This window comes from Pseudophryne corroboree, chromosome 5 (assembly GCF_028390025.1).
Source record: "Pseudophryne corroboree isolate aPseCor3 chromosome 5, aPseCor3.hap2, whole genome shotgun sequence".
NCBI classification, from domain to species: Eukaryota; Metazoa; Chordata; class Amphibia; order Anura; family Myobatrachidae; genus Pseudophryne; species Pseudophryne corroboree.
In genome coordinates this window covers 361,469,480-361,493,133 of record NC_086448.1, presented here as the reverse complement: position 1 = coordinate 361,493,133, position 23,654 = coordinate 361,469,480, and positions in this window count along the sequence as shown.

The following is a 23,654-nucleotide window of genomic DNA, read 5'->3' as shown; positions in this document are numbered from 1 at the left end:
CATCGCTAGACCCTGTGTGAAACTACATCGTTCATTGTAATAGTACGTCGCGCGTGCGCATTGCGCTGCATACGCATGCACAGAAGTGCCGTTTTTTTGCCTCATCGCTGCACAGCGACCGAATGCAGCTAGCGATCAACTCGAAATGACCATCAATGTGTTGGCATCACAAAGCAAAATGGAAGTTTACCACATTTCCATGTAAAATAGGCATATTGATTTTAATAGAGATACAGGTTCCAGAAATGGTCTCTGGGCCACCTTTCTCCACTGGAGTCTCGATCCACTCCTGCTATCAACAGGTAGCACTCCTGTCACTGCTGCCCAGGTATCCTCCACACTCTATCTCCACAGGTAAACCACACAAGTTCACAGAACAAAGCGTGGTTACAACACTCTCTACTCGCATACAAACTGCTATTGGGAGTAATGCCAGCACTAGTCAGGATAGGGTTTCCATGGCCAACTAGTCACATACAAGCATCAGATCACCATGCAGAATGGTTTTCGTGATTTAAGATGAGTTCCTTCCAGTGAAGGGAAAATTGTAATGCTATACGGTACAATGATGTTTTAGAAATTGTGTGCTTCAAACGTTGTGGCAACCATTTGGAAAGGACCTTTCCCGTGTAAATAGGACAATGTCCCTGTGCACAAATCAACATTGATCAAAAAATGATTGGCCAAGTTTGATCTGAATGAACTTGACTGGCCTGCACAGAGTCCTGTTTTTTTTTTTTACTAAAGCCCAATTTCCATAAATTGTTATTGATGGAATTTGAAAATCTATCAACGTCGATGACTTGCATGGCAAAACCATGCCTTGTAAGTTATTACCCCTTTAAAAAACCGCCCAAGATCAGCTGGCGTCCCGCACCTCCGGCGATCTCAGACTCTATTACACACCGCTGCTTTACTAACATTTCAAAATTAATCTAAAAAATCATCTGTTAGTAAATGTGTGTTTCAACCCCTGAAACCCAAAATCGATTGAGATTGATTTTCAGCAATTTGAAAAAGAAAAAAATCGATAACATTTGACCTTTAGTAATTAAACCCCGCGACCTCAACCACTTCAAACACCTTGGATATGAATTGCAATGCTGACTGTGAGCCATATCTTATTGTCCAACATCAATGCCTGATCTCAATCGGGAATATTTATTAATTATCAGGACTTTTTATTATTTATTAATGAATGCAGTTTATTGCTTCAATAAGAAAAGTATCGTGGAAATGATGTACCGAAAGACACGCAAGGACAGAGGCTCTAATTGGGGCCCAACCCTGCAAAGTGATAAAAGTATATAAATCACTAGAAGGAAACATTTGCATAATGAACAAGAAAATAGTATTTCTGTAATTAGATACTATATATACAGTAGCAGGTCCAAAAATGTGCTGTAAGCAAATAATGTACACAGTATTATATAATACATATTACTCACAGAGCCAGTTCTAGACCTTGTGGTGCTTAGGGCAAAAGTTTCCTCTGTCCGCCCAATATGTAATATAGGGACAGTGTGCACCAAAGGCGTGCATAAAAAATATATGGGCAAGGCTTCATGGGGAAGGGGCATGGCCCAGAATAGTACCAATTAAAAGTACACTGCACAATAGTGTTCGTTATTCTCAGTACACTACACAGTAGTACCCCTTCTACATATTACTCCACACAGTAGTGCCCTTTATACATCTTTTAACACACAGTAGATCCCCTTATATACGTTACACTACAGTAGAGTCCCTTATGCACGGTACACCACAGTAGAGCTGCTTATACATGTTATGCCACAGTAGAGCCCCTTATACACGTTACACCACAGAAAAGCCACTAAGGATGTAGCTGTATATAACAATTTACTTGTTCAATTCAAATAAATTAAAAACCAACACCGTAGCGAGCCAACGTCACTTTCTGAATGAGCATGCTAACACTGCAGTTTTCTCTGACGTCCTTGGGGATACTGGGAATCCATTTAGTACCATAGGGTATAGACGGGTCCACTTGGAGCCATGGGTACTATAGAAATTTGATAACGTGTGCGGGCTCCTCTCTCTATGCCCCTCCTACCAGATTCAGTTTAGAAAATGTGCCAGACGGAGCCGGTCACATGTCTGGAAGCTCCTGAAGAGTTTTCTGCATATATTTTTAAAGTTTGTTATTTTCAGGCATGATTGGATGGCACCAGCATGCCTTCTTCGTGGGACTTAGAGGGGAAACAGCCCAACCCCACAAAGGGTTAATGGTCCCATTCCCTGCTGACAGGAAGCTAGCTCCTGAGGAACTATTCGCAAGCCCCACCACGGCGAGCGTACATTCCCGCAGCACTCCGCCACCCCTAACAGAGCCAGAAGATAGAAGAGTGGTGAGTACTAAGCCAGCGTCCCGGCTAGCGGGTCGCCGGCCATTATGGCGGCATGAGGGTATGGAGACGTGCGGCTTCTACGGGGCGGACTGATTCTCCAGACTTAGTACACAGTATGTGTACACAGTACCCAGACTGGCATTGCAACTTAAAAGGGTGCTTACTCCATATTATGCACTTAGACACATAAAGCCAGTATAAAGAAGAGCGGGAAGACCGAGCGCCATTGCAGGGGCGGGGCTACACTATGAGCGGATCCAGCAGCTCACAGGCACCATTTTACCCTACTGCAGCAACACAGGTGCTGACTGCAGGGATGCGCAGCTCCTCCGGAGAGACTCCAGATTACCTCAGCGGTACCAGGGGGTCATAGCAGGGGGGAACTTTATACTTGTGTACTAAGTCCCTAATCTAGGTACTTAGTCTGCAACCCAGCAGCTAAGCTTGACTTTAGCGATAAGTGTGCCGTGTGCTGGTTCTATTTTCTCTCTGTGTCTCCCGGGAAGGGCTCTTTGTGGGTTAATTGTGCTTTTAACCTTTTTCTGTGTGTGTGCTGTTACTGCTGCAGTATGTCAGGCAAAGAGTGTGCATCATGCAAGTCACAGTGTTCCTCTTCTCCAGGGGGTTCACTAGTGTGTACTCAGTGTAGTATCCCTTCTCAGGCTAGTGGGATGGAGCCAGCATGGCTGGACTCCATTCGGGGTATGATTTCCACCATCTCTACTAAATTATCTCGTAATAAGAAGGAGATGCAATACTTAAGACAGTCTATGACTGAGTTTATGCAAAAGGACTCAGACCAGTGTCCCAGTCCTCTACCATTTGTCAGCAAAAATGTACTTTGGCCCATATTCTGCATTCTGACTCTGATAATGAAGGGTCAGAAATGGAGGAAGGTGGACACAGAGGTAGGAGAGGGTACTCTGTCGCAAGGTGTTGTTGAGGCTCTCATAGACTCTGTCAGGGAAGTGTCAATAGAAGAAATCAAAGTGGAACTATTTTGGGCGCACCCTGCTGCTGAGGGATGTATTGCTCTAGAGATAACACCAATCTCTAATATGACAAGGATAAATACAGTGGGGGCAAACACATAACCTCAAGCGCTGAGAAATTCAAACCTTCCCTTTTAAATAAGAAGAAAAATTTCTATGGAAGACGACTCCCTCTAGTTCTTAATTGGAGGTTCCGTTCTTCCATTCACATTGAGAATGATAACATGTAAAGAGATGTACAATACAATGGTGTAGTATGTTTTCACAAAGTCACACTTCACCCCAGTGATATTCAGGTTTACGATAAAGATGAGTGATGGACCTTCACCAAATCTTCAGATAATATGAGGCTTTTGCCTTTACAAAAGGTAAACGTACCCCAACTCACGATATAAATGGATATTTCAGACGTATAAAGGTATCTTTACATAGATGTGAAGCCACAGAAAACAATCTAGTGGGCGTACCCCAACTCACAGTGACTGAGGATGGGTAAAACGTATAAAGGTTTCTTTTATGTGGTACCAAGAATCACAGCGTACCCCAACTCACAATTCAGCAGGTTTTCGTAAACATGTCGCGGTTTCTTTCAACATCCAGAGAACCAAGCAGGATGGTAGACATTAAGTGGATTTATTCCATTAAAACCATTTCCAAAAATTGAAAACAAACCCAAAAGGGAAAAACATGTGACAAACACATATAAAAAGGAGCAGTGATACATGGTCACACCAACTGGAATGGACACCTGGTGTATATCACCTGGTCAATCGGATTCCGGAGTTCCTTCCTGATCAAGGCATCCAGGGTACAGAGTCCAGATGGGGAGATCGTGTAGCATCAGTGATAAAAGATCCTGTCTGCTGCCAATGCGTTTCAATCTCTGCAAGAGATCTTTGTCAAGGCCTGCAGACCGGGAGCACATATGCCGGTATTTATACCCACAATGAACAGTAATACAGGAAGTGAGGTCACATAATGAATGATCCTCACTGAACACATTATACAAATCGTTTTGTTTAAAACCTTAACTCAGTTGGAGGTTTCAAATGTACTTTAGGATAGTTATCATTTGTGCACAGGATTCACTGTGCGCTTATTTAAACCGTTTAATTATACTGTTTAATTATGTTAGAATGCCGTAGCGGAAGCGGAAGTATGCGCTCGTGGACCGCATGCGTTCCACTGACTCACCGGAAGCGCCAATTATATGACGCACTACGGAGCTGTTGTCAGTGGAACGCAATCAAATGCGGAAGAGGACAATATACTAAATGGCCTACACGGGCTTAACTGCCTTTCCAAAACCGACAGTTCTTCATGGTGCATGGGGCGGAAACAGTATTTCTCCGTAATTACCCTCATGTATTCCACCCAATTACGGAAGTGGGCCTCCTAGTTTACATAACAATGGGGAGCGTGTAAGACCAAAATAAAGCAAAATTGTTTTCTCAAAAAAACAAATATATTTTAGATATATAGCCCTCTATATTTTATCCTCCAGCTGAGTATACAAATATTTAACATTTCCAAGTTAAATGACATAAAGACAAAAGTACAGAAACAAACATAGAAATGATGATGGTATGGAGCTGTCATTCCAACACCGGATTCTTGAATCCTGGTTTTCATAAAAAGTCCCTTTGAAAAAAGTCCATATAGAGTCCATAACAAGTATTCATGACTCACACGCCCTATCGCTTCATTTTAAACAAATTCACCAATGTTCACACTCACACATTTTGGGCTTTTACGGTTTATCCATTATTTAACAGGACATAAGGAATAAAGATACTGCTAGCAGATTAGCCAAAAAAGAGATGTCCTTTATTTATAACTACAAAACCCTTATACCCAATGGGCTTAACAGTGATTTTGAGACCAAATGGTTTTTGTGAATTACTGTCTATAATATATTGATTGTTTTTTTCTTCTTTTAGTCATGAATACTTGTTATGGACTCTATATGGACTTTTTTCAAAGGGACTTTTTATGAAAACCAGGATTCAAGAATCCGGTGTTGGAATGACAGCTCCATACCATCATCATTTTTATGTTTGTTTCTGTACTTTTGTCTTTATGTCATTTAACTTGGAAATGTTAAATATTTGTATACTCAGCTGGAGGATTAAATATAGAGGGCTATATATCTAAAATATATTTGTTTTTTTGAGAAAACAATTTTGCTTTATTTTGGTCTTACACGCTCCCCATTGTTATGTAAACTAGGAGGCCCACTTCCGCAATTGGGTGGGATACATGAGGGCAATTACGGTGAAATACCGCCCCATGCACCATGAAGAATTGTCGGTTTTGGAAAGGCAGTTAAGCCCGTGTAGGCCATTTAGTATATTGTCCTCTTCCGCATTTGATTGCGTTCCACTGACAACAGCTCCGTAGTGCATCATATAATTGGCGCTTCCGGTGAGTCAGTGGAACGCATGCGGTCCACGAGCGTATACTTCCGCTTCCGCTACGGCATTCTAACATAATTAAACAGTATAATTAAACGGTTTAAAGAAGCGCACAGTGAATCCTGTGCACAAATGATAACTATCCTAAAGTATATTTGATACCTCCAACTGAGTTAAGATTTTAAACAAAACGATTTGTATAATGTGTTCAGTGAGGATCATTCATTATGTGACCTCACATCCTGTATTACTGTTCATTGTGGGTATAAATACCGGCATATGGGCTCCCGGTCTGCAGGCCTTGACAAAGATCTCTTGCAGAGATTGAAACGCGTTGGCAGCAGACAGGAGCTTTTATCACTGATGCTACACGATCTCCCCATCTGGACTCTGTACCCTGGATGCCCTCATCAGGAAGGAACTCCGGAATCCGATTGACCAGGTGGTATACACCAGGTGTCCATTCCAGTTGGTGTGACCATGTATCACTGCTCCTTTTTATATGTGTTTGTCACATGTTTTTCCCTTTTGGGTTTGTTTTAAATTTTTGGAAATGGTTTTGATGGAATAAATCTACTTGATGTCTACCATACTGCTTGGTTCTCTGGATGTTGAAAGAAACCGTGATATGTTTGCGAAAACCTGCTGAATTGTGAGTTGGGGTACGCTGTGATTCTTTATACATTTTACCCATCCTCAGTCACTGTGAGTTGGGGTACGCCCACTAGATTGTTTTCTGTGGCTTCACATCTATGTAACGATACCATTATACGTCTGAAATATCAATTTATATTGTGAGTTGGGGTACGTTTACCTTTTGTAAAGCCAAAAGCCTCACATTATCTGAAAATTTGGTGAAGGTCCATCACTCATCTTTATCCTAAACCTGAATATCACTGGGGTGAAATGTGACCTTGTGAAAACATACTACACCATTGTATTAGTACATCTCTTTACATGTTATCATTCTCAATGTGAATGGAAGAACGGAACCTCCAATTAAGAACTAGAGGGAGTCGTCTTCCATAGAAATCTTTCTTCTTATTTAAAGGGAAGGTTTGGATTTCTCATTATTTCTCAGCGCTTGATGTTATGTGTTTGCCCCCACTGTATTTATCTATCAGGGAAGTACTAAATATTCCTGATAAGGTGACAGAGGTGGGTGAGGAATATTTCTTTAATGTGAAGAAAAAATCCTCAGCCACTTTTCCTGTGTCACAGGAACTAAATACCCTGTTTGAAGAACTGTGAGTTAATCCAGATAAGAAATTTCAAATTCCTAGGTGGTTATTATCACCTTTCCTTTTCCTCCAGAGGATAGGAAAAAATGGGAAAATCCACCGATAGGGGATATGTCAGTCTCCAGGCTATCATGTAAAATAGTATTAACTGTCCCTGGTGCAGCTTCCCTAAAGGAGGCAGCTGATCGTAAGATTGAGACTACACTCAAATCTTTGTATACAACTGCAGGGGTGGCCCAGAGACCCACTATGGCATGTGGGTGGATTACATGAGCCACTGCTAAATAGTCTGGTAATGTAATTGAGGGGTTAAACACCTTACCTCCAGAAGAAATTGTTTTACTCCTGCAACATATACAAGACTCTGCAAACTTTATGGTTGAAGCCATTAAGGAGATAAGTCTGCTTAATGCACGCACCACAGCTGTGGCAGTGTCGGCACACAGGGGATTATGGCTACGTCAGTGGACTGCTGATGCGGACTCCAAAAAAGGCGTGGAAGGCCTGCCTTTCACGGGTGAGGCCTTATGTGACGAAGAACTCGATAAGTGGATTTCACGAGCTACTGCGGATAAATCCACCTATCTACCTTCTGCAGCTCCGCCTACTCAGGACCCAATTTACAGTCCTTTCGGACTGCAAAGTTTCGGGGCAAGGCCAGAGGTTCTTCTACCACCGCCAGAGGTGCAAGAGGTAAAACACACAAACCAGCGGCTGCTAGCTCTCAGGAACAGAGCTCCGGATCTGTCTCTTCAAAGCCTTCCGCATGATGGTGGGCCACGATGCCTGGGAGACAGGCAGATGGGAGCCTGGATAAAATTCTTCAGGCACACCTGGACAAGATCTTGCCGGGATCCCTGGGTCATAGACTTTATATCCCAGGGCTACAGGCTGGAGTTCCAGGATCTCCCACCTCACAGATTCTTCAAATCAGGCTTACCAGTTTCACAAGAAGCAAGAGTAACCATACAAGAAGCCACTCAAAAACTGTTACAGACCCAGGTCATTGTTCCAGTTCCACCTCATCTACAAAACAAGGGATTCTATTCCAGCTTGTTTGTAGTTACGAAACTGGACGGTTCGGGAAGACCAATTCTGAATCTCAAGTCATTGAACCCATACTTACGAGTGTTCAAGTTCAAGATGGAGTCTCTGAGAGTGGTGATCTCAGATCTGGAAGAGGGGAAAATCCTAGCGTCTCTGGATATCAAGGATGCGTACCTTCACATTCCGATCTGGCCATCTCATCAGGCTTATCTACGGTTTGCACTGGAGTGCTGTCGCTACCAGTTTCAGGCCCTGCCATTTGGTCTCTCCATGGCACCGAGGGTGTTCACCAAAGTGATGGCAGAGATGATGATGCTACTCCGCAAAAAGGGAGTGAACGTAATTCCTTACCTGGATGATCTTCTGATAAAGGCTGCATCCAGGGACCAGTTGTTGGAGAACATTGGTATCACAACCAGATTACTCCTGGATCATGGGTACCAAAATCTCACCTAGAACAAATGCAGAAGCTTAATTTCCTGGGAATGTTATTGGATACAGAGTCTCAGAAAATGTTCCTTACCTTGGAAAAGGCAATGGTAATTCATTCGATGGTTTGGGCTGTCTTGAAGCCAACTGTAAATACCAAATTGCTTTCTAACAAATATTTAAAATGCCCGCTCTAATTTATACTGCGGACACTAGGCGCATCTTAGTACCATATACGATAAAAGTGCGCTGTACGTCGCAAAACACTACATCCCTTAAGAGAAATCAATACACCCACACATCTGAGTTCCAAAGCTCATTGATGTATATATTTGTTATTAAAAGGATATGTATTCAATATATCACAATGTACAGTATATATATATATATATATATATATATATATATAGTTACATGGTTACAATTTATACAGTAAGCAGTTAATACAAACTAAATCAAATACATACAGTTACAGGCCAGCGATACAATTACCATATTTTGCTCAATGCTTTCTACGTTCCAGTTCCTCCATCTTTACCTCTCAACTCCAGCTAACAGAAGCAAAATATTACCAACACTCCATCTCGCTCAGAACCCAGGGGAAAAAGAACAGAGACTTCTGTGTCTCTCTTCAGTAATATACTATGTAGTTTGGGGGAGTGCACAGACTAGTCTAAGGGAGGGAACTTTCTCATTCATGATGAGTCACTAGTCTGTTCGTATGCTAACAAGGTCCAGCCCTGATAGTGTAATTACAGGAGATAGCCACTGGTCAGGCTACAATCATGCTGTCTTCCAGGAAATCCATTGTTCTAATAAGAGTGACTTTAGCTTTCATACATTTAATCATATCTACTTGTTGCCATGAGCTACAACTTAATAACAAGCATCAAATGAATCTACACATTAATCTGGTTACTGTAATACCAAACACGACATGTCTATCTTGCTTCGTTCCAATAATACACATACATGACGTTACTCCATTAAATACATTTAAAACATTATGATGTCTGGCGCTTGATATGTTATAATTATGTGCTGTATGAAATATGTGTCGAATCTATCTCTGTGGCATGTCTGTGTAAATGCGTATGGTACCGTATATTGCTGTGCTCGCTGCGCGTATTTGCAAGCATAGCGACTCATATGTGTGGAGTCTGTATGTTCTCTCTATGTAATATTTTTGACTTCGACACAACCCAAATCTTAGTCCATCTATGCATCCGCCTTCTCGGGAAAATGGTGGCTTCTTCCAAGGCAATTCAGTACAGAACATTTCATGCGAGGCCCTTTCAGCTGGATCTGTTGGACAAATGGTCCGGATCGCATCTTCACAAGTATCAGAGGATTCATCTGTCGCCAAAAGCCAGGATCTCCCTCCTGTGGTGGCTACAAACTTTTCACCTAGTGAAGGGTTGAAGGTTAGGGATTCAGAATTGGATTCTATTAACCACAGATGCAGAGGTTGGGGAGCAGTCACCCAGCGGGTGCAATTTCAAGGAAGGTGGTCAAGTCAGGAAGTCGTCCTTCTAATAAACACCCTGGAGCTCAGGGCTATCTACAATGCCCTTCGGCAGGCCTCCTCTCTTCTTGAGAATCAGGCCATTCAAGTTCAGTCAGACAATGTGACGGCGGTAACTTACATAAACCGACAGGGCGGAACGAAAAGCAGAGCCGCAATGTCAGAGGTGTAAAGAATTCTCCTCTGGGCGGAATAGCATGCTGTGGCATTGGCGATCTTCATTCCGGGAGTAGACAACTGGGAAGCAGATTTACTCAGCAGACACGACCTGCACCCGGGGGAATGGGGCCTCCACCCAGAGATGCTCCAGTGGCTGACACGTCAGTGGGGTAATCCACAAATTGACATGATGGCCTCTCGCCTCAACAAGAAGCTCAAGCGGTATTGTTCCAGGTCGAGGGACGCACAGGCTGTAGCGGTCAACGCCCTGACCACTCCATGTGTCTACCAGCTGGTGTACTTGTTTCCTTCCATTCCTCTTATCCCAAGAGTTTTCAAAAGAATAAAAAGGGAAAGAGTTCAAACAGTCCACATTGCTCCAGACTGGCCGCGAAGGGCCTGGTATGCAGATCTACTTGAGATGCTGAATGAAGAGCTGTGGCCTCTGCCTCTTCGAGAAGATCTTCTGCAACAGGGCATGTTCATTTATCAAGACTTACCACGGCTACATTTGATGGCATGGAAGTTGAACGGCTGATTCTAGCCAGAAGAGGGATTCCTGACAAGGTCATCCCGACTATGATCCAGGCCAGGAAGGGGGTAACGTCCAAACATTACCATCGTATCTGAAAGAAATATGTCTCTTGGTGTGAGAACAGACAATGGGGGTCATTCCGAGTTGATCGCTCGCTAGCAGTTTTTAGCAGCCATGCAAACGTATTGCCGCCGCCCACTGGGGAGTGTATTTTCTCTTTGCAGAAGTGCAAACACCTGTGCAGCAGAGCGCCTGCAAAAACATTTTGTGCAAAACAAGACCAGCCCTGAACTTACTCTTCGTGTGCGTTGATTCTAACGTTGGTGGGAAGGCTTTTGACGTCACACACCCACCCAGCGTTCGCACAGCCACGCCTGCGTTTTCTCTGGCACGCCTGCATTTTTTCCAAACACTCCCTGAAAATGGTCAGTTGCCACCCAGAAACATGTCAATCATTCTGCGTTGTGCCGTACGACTGAAAGATTCGCTAGAACCTGTGCAAAACCACAAGAACTTTGTACCCATACGTCGCGCATGCGCATTGCGGTGCATACGTATGCGCAGAAATGCTGATTTTTAGCCTGATCATTGCGCTGCGAATAACGGCAGCTAGCGATCAACTCGGAATGACCCCCAATATTCTACAGTGGAATTTCATGTGGGACGCTTCCTGCATTTTCTGCAGTCGGGAGTGGATGTGGGCCTACGCCTAGGCTCCATAAAAGTTCAGATTTCGTCCTTGTCTATTTTCTTTCAGAAACAATTGGCTTCTTTCCCTGAGGTCCAGATGTTCTTGAAGGGTGTCCTTCATATCCAGCCCCCCCTTTGGTTCTACAATTCCTCCAATCGGACTGGTTTGAACCGTTACAGGAGGTAGACGTAAAGTATCTTACGTGGAAGACCGTCACGCTGTTGCCCGTGGCTTCGGCAAGGCGTGTTTTCGGAGCTGGGGGCATTGTCTCACAAGAGCCCCTACTTGATTTTCCAGGAGTACAGAGCTGAACTCAAGACTCATCAGCAATTCCTTCCTAAGGTGGTGTCAGCGTTTCACATCAACCATCCAATTGTGGTTCCGGTTGTTACTGACACCTCTATCACTTCAAAGTCCTTGGACTGCCTGTCACAGGAAATTGGACTTGCTGTTCATTCTACAGTATATGATGCCAACAAGATTGGGTGTCCTACTTCAAAGCAGTCTATTGCACGCTGGATCAGGCTCAGTATCTAGCATGCTTATTCCACGGCAGGCTTGCGGGTTCCGAAATTCTGTACAGGCCCACTGTACTAGGTCGGTGGGTTCCCCTTGGGCGGCTGCCCGGGGTGTTTCGTCATTACAGCTCTGGCGTGCAGCTACAGTACTTGGTCGGGTTCAAACACGTTTGCCAAGTTTTACAAGTTTGATACTTTGGCCTCTGAGGTCTTTCAGTTTGTTCGATCAGTTCTGCAGGAACCTCAGCACTCTCCCAACAGGTTTGGGAGCTTTGGTACTTCCCCATGGTACTAAATGGATTCCCAGTATCCCCTAGGACTTAAGAGAAAATAGGATTTGAATTACCTACCGGTAAATCCTTTTCTCGTAGTCCGTAGAGGATACTGGGTGCCCGCCATGTGCTTCGTTCTTCCTGCATGGTTGCTTGTTTCACTGTTGTTTGGTTCAGCTGTTCCTGTTTTCAAGTTCGGTTAGCATGGCTTTCGTCTTGTTCTAGTTGTGCTCGTTCGAAATCTCACCACTTTCCTTATCTATTTCCTTCTCTCAAAGTATGTCCGTCTCCTCGCGCACAGTTTCCTAGACTGAGTCTGGTAGGAGGGGCATAGAGGGAGGAGCCAGCACACTTTTATCAAATTTCTATAGTGCCCATGGCTCCAAGTGGACCCGTCTATACCCCATGGTACTAAATGGATTCCTAGTATCCCCTACGGACTACGAGCAAAAAAGTTACCAGTAGGTAACTAAAATCCTATTTTTCCTGATTGGTGGATAGCCACATGTAACAATGGAATCTGCACCCTCTGTATTATAGTAACAGCGTCGTCTGTGCCACTTGTATTATAGAAATAGGACACTAATAATAATAATAATGCACCAAAGTCTGCCCTGGCTGTACTATAACAAGACATCAGTGCCTGCTCCCCTTGTAGTACAGTAACCTGACACCAGAGCCTGCTCAGCTTATAGAATAATAACAATAATAATAATAATAATAATAATATCATTACCTGCTGCCAGATACAGCAACTGATGCTCTCTGTTCTTACTCCCTTGTGGGAACGATAGAAGGAAGGCAGAGCACAGACCAAGGGAAAATGGCCGCTGCCCCTAACTTAACTATACAGCCAGGGAAAATATTGCTGTTGGACTGGTATATAAGAAAATGGTTGCTGACCTCCTGCATTCAGGACATGTATATATTACAGAGGGTATTACAAGTGCATTTCAGATGGAAGGGCCATAGGGAGATCTCTCAGGTACCCTCCTCCTGCTACCGGACAGCAGAGGCTGTGACTGTGGACAACACATACCTGTAGGCTGGTGGTGGCAGGCGAGTGCGAGAGGGTGCTGGTGGGATGAATGCGGCTGCGCCCCGGGCAGTTGCCCTGCTTCATACCTCCCAACTTTTGGCTGGACTAAATCGGGACTCTCGCGCGGCTCCCCAAAAGGGGGCGTGGCCTCGCCTCGTCTGTGGTGGGCGTGGCCTCGCTTTTGAGTGGGCGTGGCTGGCCAAACGGCCCATTTTTCTGCCTTTTGGGGCGTGCCCAGTGCTCCCCGAGCAGCTGGGCAGCCCCCGCTTCCCTCCTAGCTCTGAATACATGCCGTGCGCGCAGCATGTATTCTGTGATCACCGGCTGCTTTGTAGAGCAGAGCAGCGGGTGACACTGCTGCCCGCGGGTGGGACAGCGGGACAGGGTCCGAATAGCGGGACTGTCCCGCTGAAAGCGGGACAGTTGGGAGGTATGCTGCTTGCCTACTTCTAGAACTGCTACTGATTACTCAGCCACATGAATGTAAGTTTACCACATAATGTAACTGGTGAATGTGCCATGATATTGCTGACTTTTTGGTACCAGAATGCCTGAACAGAAGACATACATGTGAAATCAGTCATTGATCACTTAAATAATTTGGGGACATACCTGTAAATTTGCCCCATGACTGCACACATCGACAGATAGGGCCTGATTCAAAGGTGGATGCGACACAGCTGCGTCTTTTGCAGTCGCCCATCTGTGACTTTATGCAGATGCAGCTACAAAGTCCTACCCTGGTGTGTTAGAGAGCGCCCTGTGCTGTAGGCAGCAGGACCCCCGGACTGCCAGAGATGTGTCCTTGTGCGCTACTGCACATGTGCAGTGTGTCTGTGCTTCTTCAGCTCCATCCTCCATGCTGTTATTGCATCCCCCTGAGAGTCTCGAATGACCATAGAAACAGCATTACACAGGACAATGACTCCAAATAGTTCCATTTCACCATCACAGCTATACTGCTATATATGGGCCTAATCAGAGGCGTCACCGGGTGTGGTGACACCCGGTGCGCGCCCCTGATCTCCTGCCGCGATTGCTGCAAAAAGGGGCATGGCCTTGCACTTAGGGGCGTAGCTTCGCTGGATCCCGGAATCGTCACTCTGGGGGCGTGCCCAGCATCTCCGGAGATGCTGGGCTTCCCCCAGAGCCAGTCTCCGTCCACTGTCGGCTCCTCTTCTGTGACGGGAGCTGGGTGCTGTAGGAGACTTTCTCACTGCAGCACCTGGTTCCTGTCAGTGCGGAGGAGCTGACATTTGGTGTCACCCTCCTCCAGGCGTCACACCCGGGTGCGGGCCGCACCCCCCGCACCCGCCTTGTGATGCCACTGGGCCTAATTCAGGCCTGATCGCTGCCATAGGCATTGGAATGGGGGGGGAGGGTCAGCATGCCCCCCCCCCCCAACATGACAGAGGATCCTTTTATTCGCACTGCTAAGCTAAAATACACTCCCAGTGGGCGGCGGCTCTTGCCAGCAGTCTCCCTACAGCGTCTGTCAGTGAGGGGGAGCTGCTGCTCATGCATAGTGTGTGTGTATATATATATATATATATATATTCAGGGCAACTTTGTTACATTCAGCGGCACTCAGAGACTTGTAAATGTCATAAACGTACTTTAAACGTACTTTAATGTGTCATGGTGACAATCTGCATACCAACGTTTCGGGGCGCAACCACCCCTTTGTCAAGGTGAGCAAACCTGTGGCCAGACACTATGCTGACAGTGGACACCCCTTGAGTGAGTTGAGTTTCCAGATCATTGACCATATTCCGAAAAACATGAGAGGTGGAGACAGAGCTGGTGCTCTACTAAAGTTAGAAGCACGATGGCAATTCAAACTTAATACCATCAAACCGACGGGCCTCAATGACAGGATACAATGGAGTGTTTTCTGAATGACTTTTTTTCAGCTCAAGTCATGTTAACCTTTTATGTCTAATTCTTTCTCTGTCTACAGAACTGCATTATTATATACTGACCAGTGACGTGCGGTGAGGTCAATGGCTGGGGAGGCACTGGCTTCTCAAGTACATCCCCAGTCGCACAAGAACACAAACCTCAGCTCACTTTTTAGGGAAAACAAATACATTAGAATGCACAGGGGGGGGGGGTTCTGGTACTGCAGGAAATGTGTTTGTACAGTACTATGATTACAGGACAGATTGCAAAGAACCCAGAGAGCAGCCAGGCCTGGGTCCAAAACTACTGGCATTCTGAGCGAGATCTGTTGAAGCACCCCCTCTCCCCCCAATGTGTGCAATGAAGGCGCGCACACTCCTAGGAAAGTGGGACTGGCCTCGTAATTATATATTATCTAATTTTAAATATATATACCGTATAATCATCACCTCCTACAGTCTTACACATAGTACTTTAGCAGACCACTGGGGAGGTTAGGGTTAGGCATCAACGGGAAGGATTAGGCTGCAGAGAGGGAGAGTTAGGTTTAGGTACCGCCGCAGGGATGTTAGCGTTAGGCTGCGGAGAGGGAGGGTTAGGTACCGTCACAGGGAGGTTAGTGTGCAGGGAGGTTAGGGTTAGGCTGCTGGTTGGGAGGGTTCTGTTTAGGTAACGTCACAGGGAGGTTAGGAACTATAGGGGGAGGTTAGGGTTAGGCTGGGGCAAGGGAAGGTTAGGGGAGAACACCCTCAACTCACCCCTCTCTACATTGTAAACTTCAGGATCCCAGCGTCTGTCTTCTGATCGCTGGGATCCCAAGCGCTGGCATCTCATACTGAATCCCTCACTACAAGTGGACCAAAGAAAAAAAGCTAAATGCTATACTGTACAATCTCTTCTAATCTCCCACCACCAATTTGGGGCCCCCAGCCCTCCCTACCTGCTGCTTCTCCGTGGTCCCTGCAGAGCCCAGAGCTCACGGGCTCTTGGATGCCAGTGCTGTGCTCAGGGCATAGGTGTAGTAGCTGCGTTCCATCAGTGCTGTAACTAGGCATTTTAGCTCTGTGTGCAAGAAACGGCATTGGCGCCCCCCTTCCCATGCAAGATAGGGGCAGTGCGCGCCGTAGGCGCGTGAAAAATGTATAGGAGCAAGGCTTCATAGGGAAGGGGTGTGGCCACAAAATAATACCAATTCATACTACGGTGCACAGTAGTCGCCATTATTCAAATTATGCTGCAAAGTTGCGCCACTACACCAGGTAGAGCCCCTTTTACACATTACGGCAGACAGTCCCCCTTTTATACATTACGGCAGACAGCGTGCACTTTTTACACATTACGGCAGACAGCGTGCCCTTGTTACACATTACGGCAGACAGCGTGCCCTTGTTACACATTACGGCAGACAGCGTGCCCTTGTTACACATTACGGCAGATAGCGTCCCCCTTGTTACACATTACGGCAGACAGCGTGCCCTTGTTACACATTACGGCAGACAGCGTGCCCTTGTTACACATTACTGCAGATAGCGTGCCCTTGTTACACATTACGGCAGATAGCGTCCCCCTTGTTACACATTACGGCAGATAGCGTGCCCTTGTTACACATTACGGCAGATAGCGTCCCCCTTGTTACACATTACGGCAGATAGCGTCCCCCTTGTTACACATTACGGCAGATAGCGTCCCCCTTGTTACACATTATGGCAGATAGCGTCCCCCTTGTTACACATTACGGCAGCAATATATGACATGATGAGGGGTACCACAGGCAGACCCAGGCTGTTCAGAGCGCAGGAGCAGCTCACTTTGTAGCAACCCCCCCCCCCCCCCCATCCCCTCTCCGGCATCACTGACACCCAGATAAGGCTGCAAATATGATCTGGGTATCAACAAGTGGAAGTACCTGATTTGTGGCGGTGGGCCCTCTCCGGAGATAACATGTTAGAGCAGTCTGGGCTGGAGCAGGCAGCGCTGGGACCCGTGCAGAAACCACCGCCAGGAGATTGCAGCAGGCATTGGGGTTTCTGCCTGTGAGAGAGCGGAGGAGGAGAGCGCCGGCCGCCGTACAATTTCCTCCCTGGATCTGGGTTTACCGCCGCCGCTGTGCAGATTAGCTGCTGCTGCACGGCGACACTCAGCTCTGCCCCCTCCCCGGTTCTTCGACCTCTAAATCACCGGGTGCGGGGAGGTGATGGCGGGTGCTGGCGGGAGAGGAAGAGAGGGGAGCTCTGAGTCCCTTCCTTGTCCTGCCACTGCTTATTGATGATTGGGCCAGCGGATCCAGCACTGGATCCGCTGTCCAATCAAATGTGCCTCGCTAGTAGGGGCGTGCTTTCCCTGCCAGCGAGGCACTTACATAAGTGCCGCTTTCATTGTATTTTGTAATGGGCTATTTCAGCCCAGCGCTTGGCCCCGCCCCCGGCATTATCCCCCGTTCCCACTGTCTACACGCTGTCTCGGGAGGCACTTGATATCAGTGCCTCCCAATCTACTTTAATACAGTAAAATTATTAGAATAATATAAACAGGATACATATGACACAGAATATGTGTCATATGTATCTTTATGTATTATTTTAATCATTATTGAATGACAGGGGAGGCACTGCCTCCCCTGCCTCCCCTGACTGCACGTCCCTGATACTGACCACTGTGCTAGTATGTCCACCAACACATATTTCTGAGTGTAAAATGATCTTCTGATATGTTGTGTGGTTGGCTGTCCCTTGAAGTAACACATAGCCACATACACCCTGCGGATATGTGACTACACATGACGCAGGCTGTTTAGCATACATCTAGCATAGCAGTAGCAGCCCCTTTTGCAGTTTTTACATCAGGTGCGATCAGTGGCAGCATCGCTCCTTTACAGTAATTGAGATATGATTATATTCATGTACCACTAGGAGCAACTGACCATAGTACTCTACACGACTGGGCGCACATATTTACAGGTTTTTCCTTATCATTGTTTAACTGCTTTTTTAATTATTGTTCAACGGTTTTTATTAGTACTATTTTCACTTTTTATCCATATTACACAGCTCTGATCACCGGCCGCACTGAGGACTGAAACACCCGGATTCCCCCGGTTGCCATGACCACGACGCGAGCGCTTTACGGCACTTCCGTTTACTGGAGGTAACCAGGGCAACGCCGGAGACTTCCGCCGGGCAGTGCGGTCACATGATCTCAGCTTCACACACACACGTCACACCTGCTGGGACGGAAGCTATTGAGCTTCCTTGCACTCAGCTGTTCTTCCCGCCAATGGGTCCTCCTCACATATAAAGGTATGTTTTGTTTATATACACTCACTTCTTGTTTGCTCACCTTGACAAAGGGGTGGTTGCGCCCCGAAACGTTGGTATGCAGATTGTCACCATGACACATTAAAGTACGTTTATGAGATTTACAAGTCTCTGAGTGCCACTGAATGTAACAAAGTTGCCTATGGAAATGGATCCCCAGAGGGCACCGGAGCATTCTATCACCAGCTAGGTGAGTGCCGATCCGCCCGTAGCAGCTATATATATTCAGGTGTATAAATTGCACCACATGTAGAAGCATGACCACAGGTCAATTTTTCCATCACCCACATACAGGAGCGAAAATATCTATTCGCCATAGATTGACATGTACCGCTGACTATGTGGTGTATACCCTGACGTGTCCATGCTCCTTAGTGTATGTGGGAAAGACTATTCGTCCATTCCGCGAAAGAATGGCCAACCACCGACTTTCCATCAGGAATGATATAACAAGCAGTGACGTGCGGTGAGGTCAATGGCTGGGGAGGCACTGGCTTCTCAAGTACATCCCCAGTCGCACAAGAACACAAACCTCAGCTCACTTTTTAGGGAAAACAAATACATTAGAATGCACAGGGGGGGGGGGGGGGGTTCTGGTACTGCAGGAAATGTGTATGTACAGTACTGTGATTACAGGACAGATTGCAAAGAACCCAGAGAGCAGCCAGGCCTGGGTCCAAAACTACTGGCATTCTGAGCGAGATCTGTTGAAGCACCCCCTCTCCCCCCAATGTGTGCAATGAAGGCGCGCACACTCCTAGGAAAGTGGGACTGGCCTCGTAATTATATATTATCTAATTTTAAATATATATACCGTATAATCATCACCTCCTACAGTCTTACACATAGTACTTTAGCAGACCACTGGGGAGGTTAGGGTTAGGCATCAACGGGAAGGATTAGGCTGCAGAGAGGGAGAGTTAGGTTTAGGTACCGCCGCAGGGATGTTAGCGTTAGGCTGCGGAGAGGGAGGGTTAGGTACCGTCACAGGGAGGTTAGTGTGCAGGGAGGTTAGGGTTAGGCTGCTGGTTGGGAGGGTTCTGTTTAGGTAACGTCACAGGGAGGTTAGGAACTATAGGGGGAGGTTAGGGTTAGGCTGGGGCAAGGGAAGGTTAGGGGAGAACACCCTCAACTCACCCCTCTCTGCATTGTAAACTTCAGGATCCCAGCGTCTGTCTTCTGATCGCTGGGATCCCAAGCGCTGGCATCTCATACTGAATCCCTCACTACAAGTGGACCAAAGAAAAAAAGCTAAATGCTATACTGTACAATCTCTTCTAATCTCCCACCACCAATTTGGGGCCCCCAGCCCTCCCTACCTGCTGCTTCTCCGTGGTCCCTGCAGAGCCCAGAGCTCACGGGCTCTTGGATGCCAGTGCTGTGCTCAGGGCATAGGTGTAGTAGCTGCGTTCCATCAGTGCTGTAACTAGGCATTTTAGCTCTGTGTGCAAGAAACGGCATTGGCGCCCCCCTTCCCATGCAAGATAGGGGCAGTGCGCGCCGTAGGCGCGTGAAAAATGTATAGGAGCAAGGCTTCATAGGGAAGGGGTGTGGCCACAAAATAATACCAATTCATACTACGGTGCACAGTAGTCTCCATTATTCAAATTACGCTGCAAAGTTGCGCCACTACACCAGGTAGAGCCCCTTTTACACATTACGGCAGACAGTCCCCCTTTTATACATTACGGCAGACAGCGTGCACTTTTTACACATTACGGCAGACAGCGTGCCCTTGTTACACATTACGGCAGACAGCGTGCCCTTGTTACACATTACGGCAGACAGCGTGCCCTTGTTACACATTACGGCAGATAGCGTCCCCCTTGTTACACATTACGGCAGACAGCGTGCCCTTGTTACACATTACGGCAGACAGCGTGCCCTTGTTACACATTACTGCAGATAGCGTGCCCTTGTTACACATTACGGCAGATAGCGTCCCCCTTGTTACACATTACGGCAGATAGCGTGCCCTTGTTACACATTACGGCAGATAGCGTCCCCCTTGTTACACATTACGGCAGATAGCGTCCCCCTTGTTACACATTACGGCAGATAGCGTCCCCCTTGTTACACATTATGGCAGATAGCGTCCCCCTTGTTACACATTACGGCAGCAATATATGACATGATGAGGGGTACCACAGGCAGACCCAGGCTGTTCAGAGCGCAGGAGCAGCTCACTTTGTAGCAACCCCCCCCCCCCCCCCCCATCCCCTCTCCGGCATCACTGACACCCAGATAAGGCTGCAAATATGATCTGGGTATCAACAAGTGGAAGTACCTGATTTGTGGCGGTGGGCCCTCTCCGGAGATAACATGTTAGAGCAGTCTGGGCTGGAGCAGGCAGCGCTGGGACCCGTGCAGAAACCACCGCCAGGAGATTGCAGCAGGCATTGGGGTTTCTGCCTGTGAGAGAGCGGAGGAGGAGAGCGCCGGCCGCCGTACAATTTCCTCCCTGGATCTGGGTTTACCGCCGCCGCTGTGCAGATTAGCTGCTGCTGCACGGCGACACTCAGCTCTGCCCCCTCCCCGGTTCTTCGACCTCTAAATCACCGGGTGCGGGGAGGTGATGGCGGGTGCTGGCGGGAGAGGAAGAGAGGGGAGCTCTGAGTCCCTTCCTTGTCCTGCCACTGCTTATTGATGATTGGGCCAGCGGATCCAGCACTGGATCCGCTGTCCAATCAAATGTGCCTCGCTAGCAGGGGCGTGCTTTCCCTGCCAGCGAGGCACTTACATAAGTGCCGCTTTCATTGTATTTTGTAATGGGCTATTTCAGCCCAGCGCTTGGCCCCGCCCCCGGCATTATCCCCCGTTCCCACTGTCTACACGCTGTCTCGGGAGGCACTTGATATCAGTGCCTCCCAATCTACTTTAATACAGTAAAATTATTAGAATAATATAAACAGGATACATATGACACAGAATATGTGTCATATGTATCTTTATGTATTATTTTAATCATTAATGAATGACAGGGGAGGCACTGCCTCCCCTGCCTCCCCTGACTGCACGTCCCTGATAACAAGTGGCACCTCAGATAAACCTGTGGCCAGACACTTCTGTGAAGCACAACATCCTTTGGCATCCCTGAGGAGTATGGTGATTGACAGAGTAGAGCTGCCAAAAAGAGGGGGATACCGAGCGAAACTTCTACTGAAACGAGAAGCTGCGTGGATTCATAGATTGGACACAATACGACCTCGTGGCCTTAATGATGGAATACACTACAGTATTTTTTTGTAATGACGGTCCCATGATGGCTCCATGGTTATTTCTTTATTCATTTTTATTTTTTATATATATTTTTTTTGTTCCTGTCGTCGGTTTTTTAATTTTTCTTTTGTTCTATATAATCCTTGAAACCGAAACCCAATATGAGATATAGGATCCTATTGTACACATTAGGGATCTCTGAGGATTCATATATTAATGATTGGGACGGGATCCATCGTATGTGTATAATTAGGACCAAGTAATAGATCTTGAATTGTTATGTGATGGTCTTTATAATGATACTCAGTATATCTTATTCTCCTCTGACAAAAACTTACTCCCTCTGCAGCCTTAACTAGATATATATGTGTGTATATTTTTATTTTTATTTTTTTATATACACATATGTCCTATTTAGGTGATTACATATACTATATTGCTAACTGTGCATTATAAGCTCAGTAGGAATGTGGTGCGCCCTTAAGACGCACCTCTCTCTGTGGTAGTGGCTTTTTGCGTTCCACGACCCGGATGTCCGATTTACGGTGGAACGCATATGATCACACTGGGCCTGTTAGTAAATAGCGCCTTGAAGAACTGAGTATGTGGTGAACTTATGCGTTCCACAGTCCGGATGACCGGCCTATGGTGGAGTGCATCGGATCTCATTAAACTTGTTGCCGGGTAGCGCCTTGAAGCTCCGATCATGTGACCTTTTGCGTTCCACAGTCCGGATGTCCGGCCTATGGTGGAGCGCATCGGATCTCACTAAGCTTGTTGCTAGGTAGCGCCTTGAAGCGCCGATCATGTGACCCGCCACTTGAGGACACACTATGATGATGTCCTGTATGCTAATGCGCTTTCACGAATGCGTTCCACGGACCGGAAGTGCGGCCGGCGGTGGAACGCACGCCGTGTTTATTGATTCTATTGTGTAAAAATGGGATGTTGGCTGCAAGAGGGGGTGAGAGAGATATCATTGATATGGTGATACGATATAATACAGTGACCTTTTGATTTTAATATATGTCTGTTGAAATGTCTAATGTATGTAATTGTTTGTGATATGGGGTGTGGGGGAGTTTCTGAGATTAATTGGAGGGAGGGATTTACATGGGTATATAGGTAGCACTAGTTCATTGCACTGGTATCTTGACAAAGGTCAGAACCATGGGGGTCATTCCGAGTTGTTCGCTCGGTAAATTTCTTTGCATCGCAGCGATTTTCCGCTTAATGCGCATGCGCAATGTTCGCACTGCGACTGCGCCAAGTAAATTTGCTATGCAGTTAGGAATATTACTCACGGTTTTTTCATCGTTCTGGTGATCGTAATGTGATTGACAGGAAGTGGGTGTTTCTGGGCGGAAACAGGCCGTTTTAGGGGCGTGTGGGAAAAACGCTACCGTTTCTGGGAAAAACGCGGGAGTGGCTGGAGAAACGGAGGAGTGTCTGGGCGAACGCTGGGTGTGTTTGTGACGTCAAACCAGGAACGACAAGCACTGAACTGATCGCAGATGCCGAGTAAGTCTCGAGCTACTCAGAAACTGCACAGAGATGTCTTATCGCAATATTGCGAATCTTTCGTTCGCAATTTTAAGATGCTAAGATTCACTCCCAGTAGGCGGCGGCTTAGCGTGTGCAATGCTGCTAAAAGCAGCTTGCGAGCTAACAACTCGGAATGACCCTCCATGACCGAAACGTCGGCATAAACTATTTGCTGCTGATGGTTTGAATAAACTTTTTTCTACTTGAAGACTGGTGAGTGCTCCCCTAATTTGGCAATTGTATTGGAGTGGAAATTTTCTCCCTCATTGGATGTCACCCCAGCACTGTTTATATTCAAACGTGAGTGTGGACCCCCTATCTTTATATATATCTGGAGAGATGTAAGACCTCTCTTGCACTAAAGGAGAGCTACACCTTAGGGAAAATAACCCTGTTAGATGGGGTACAGTACTATGAACAATAAAGAAAAAGATTTCCCCAGG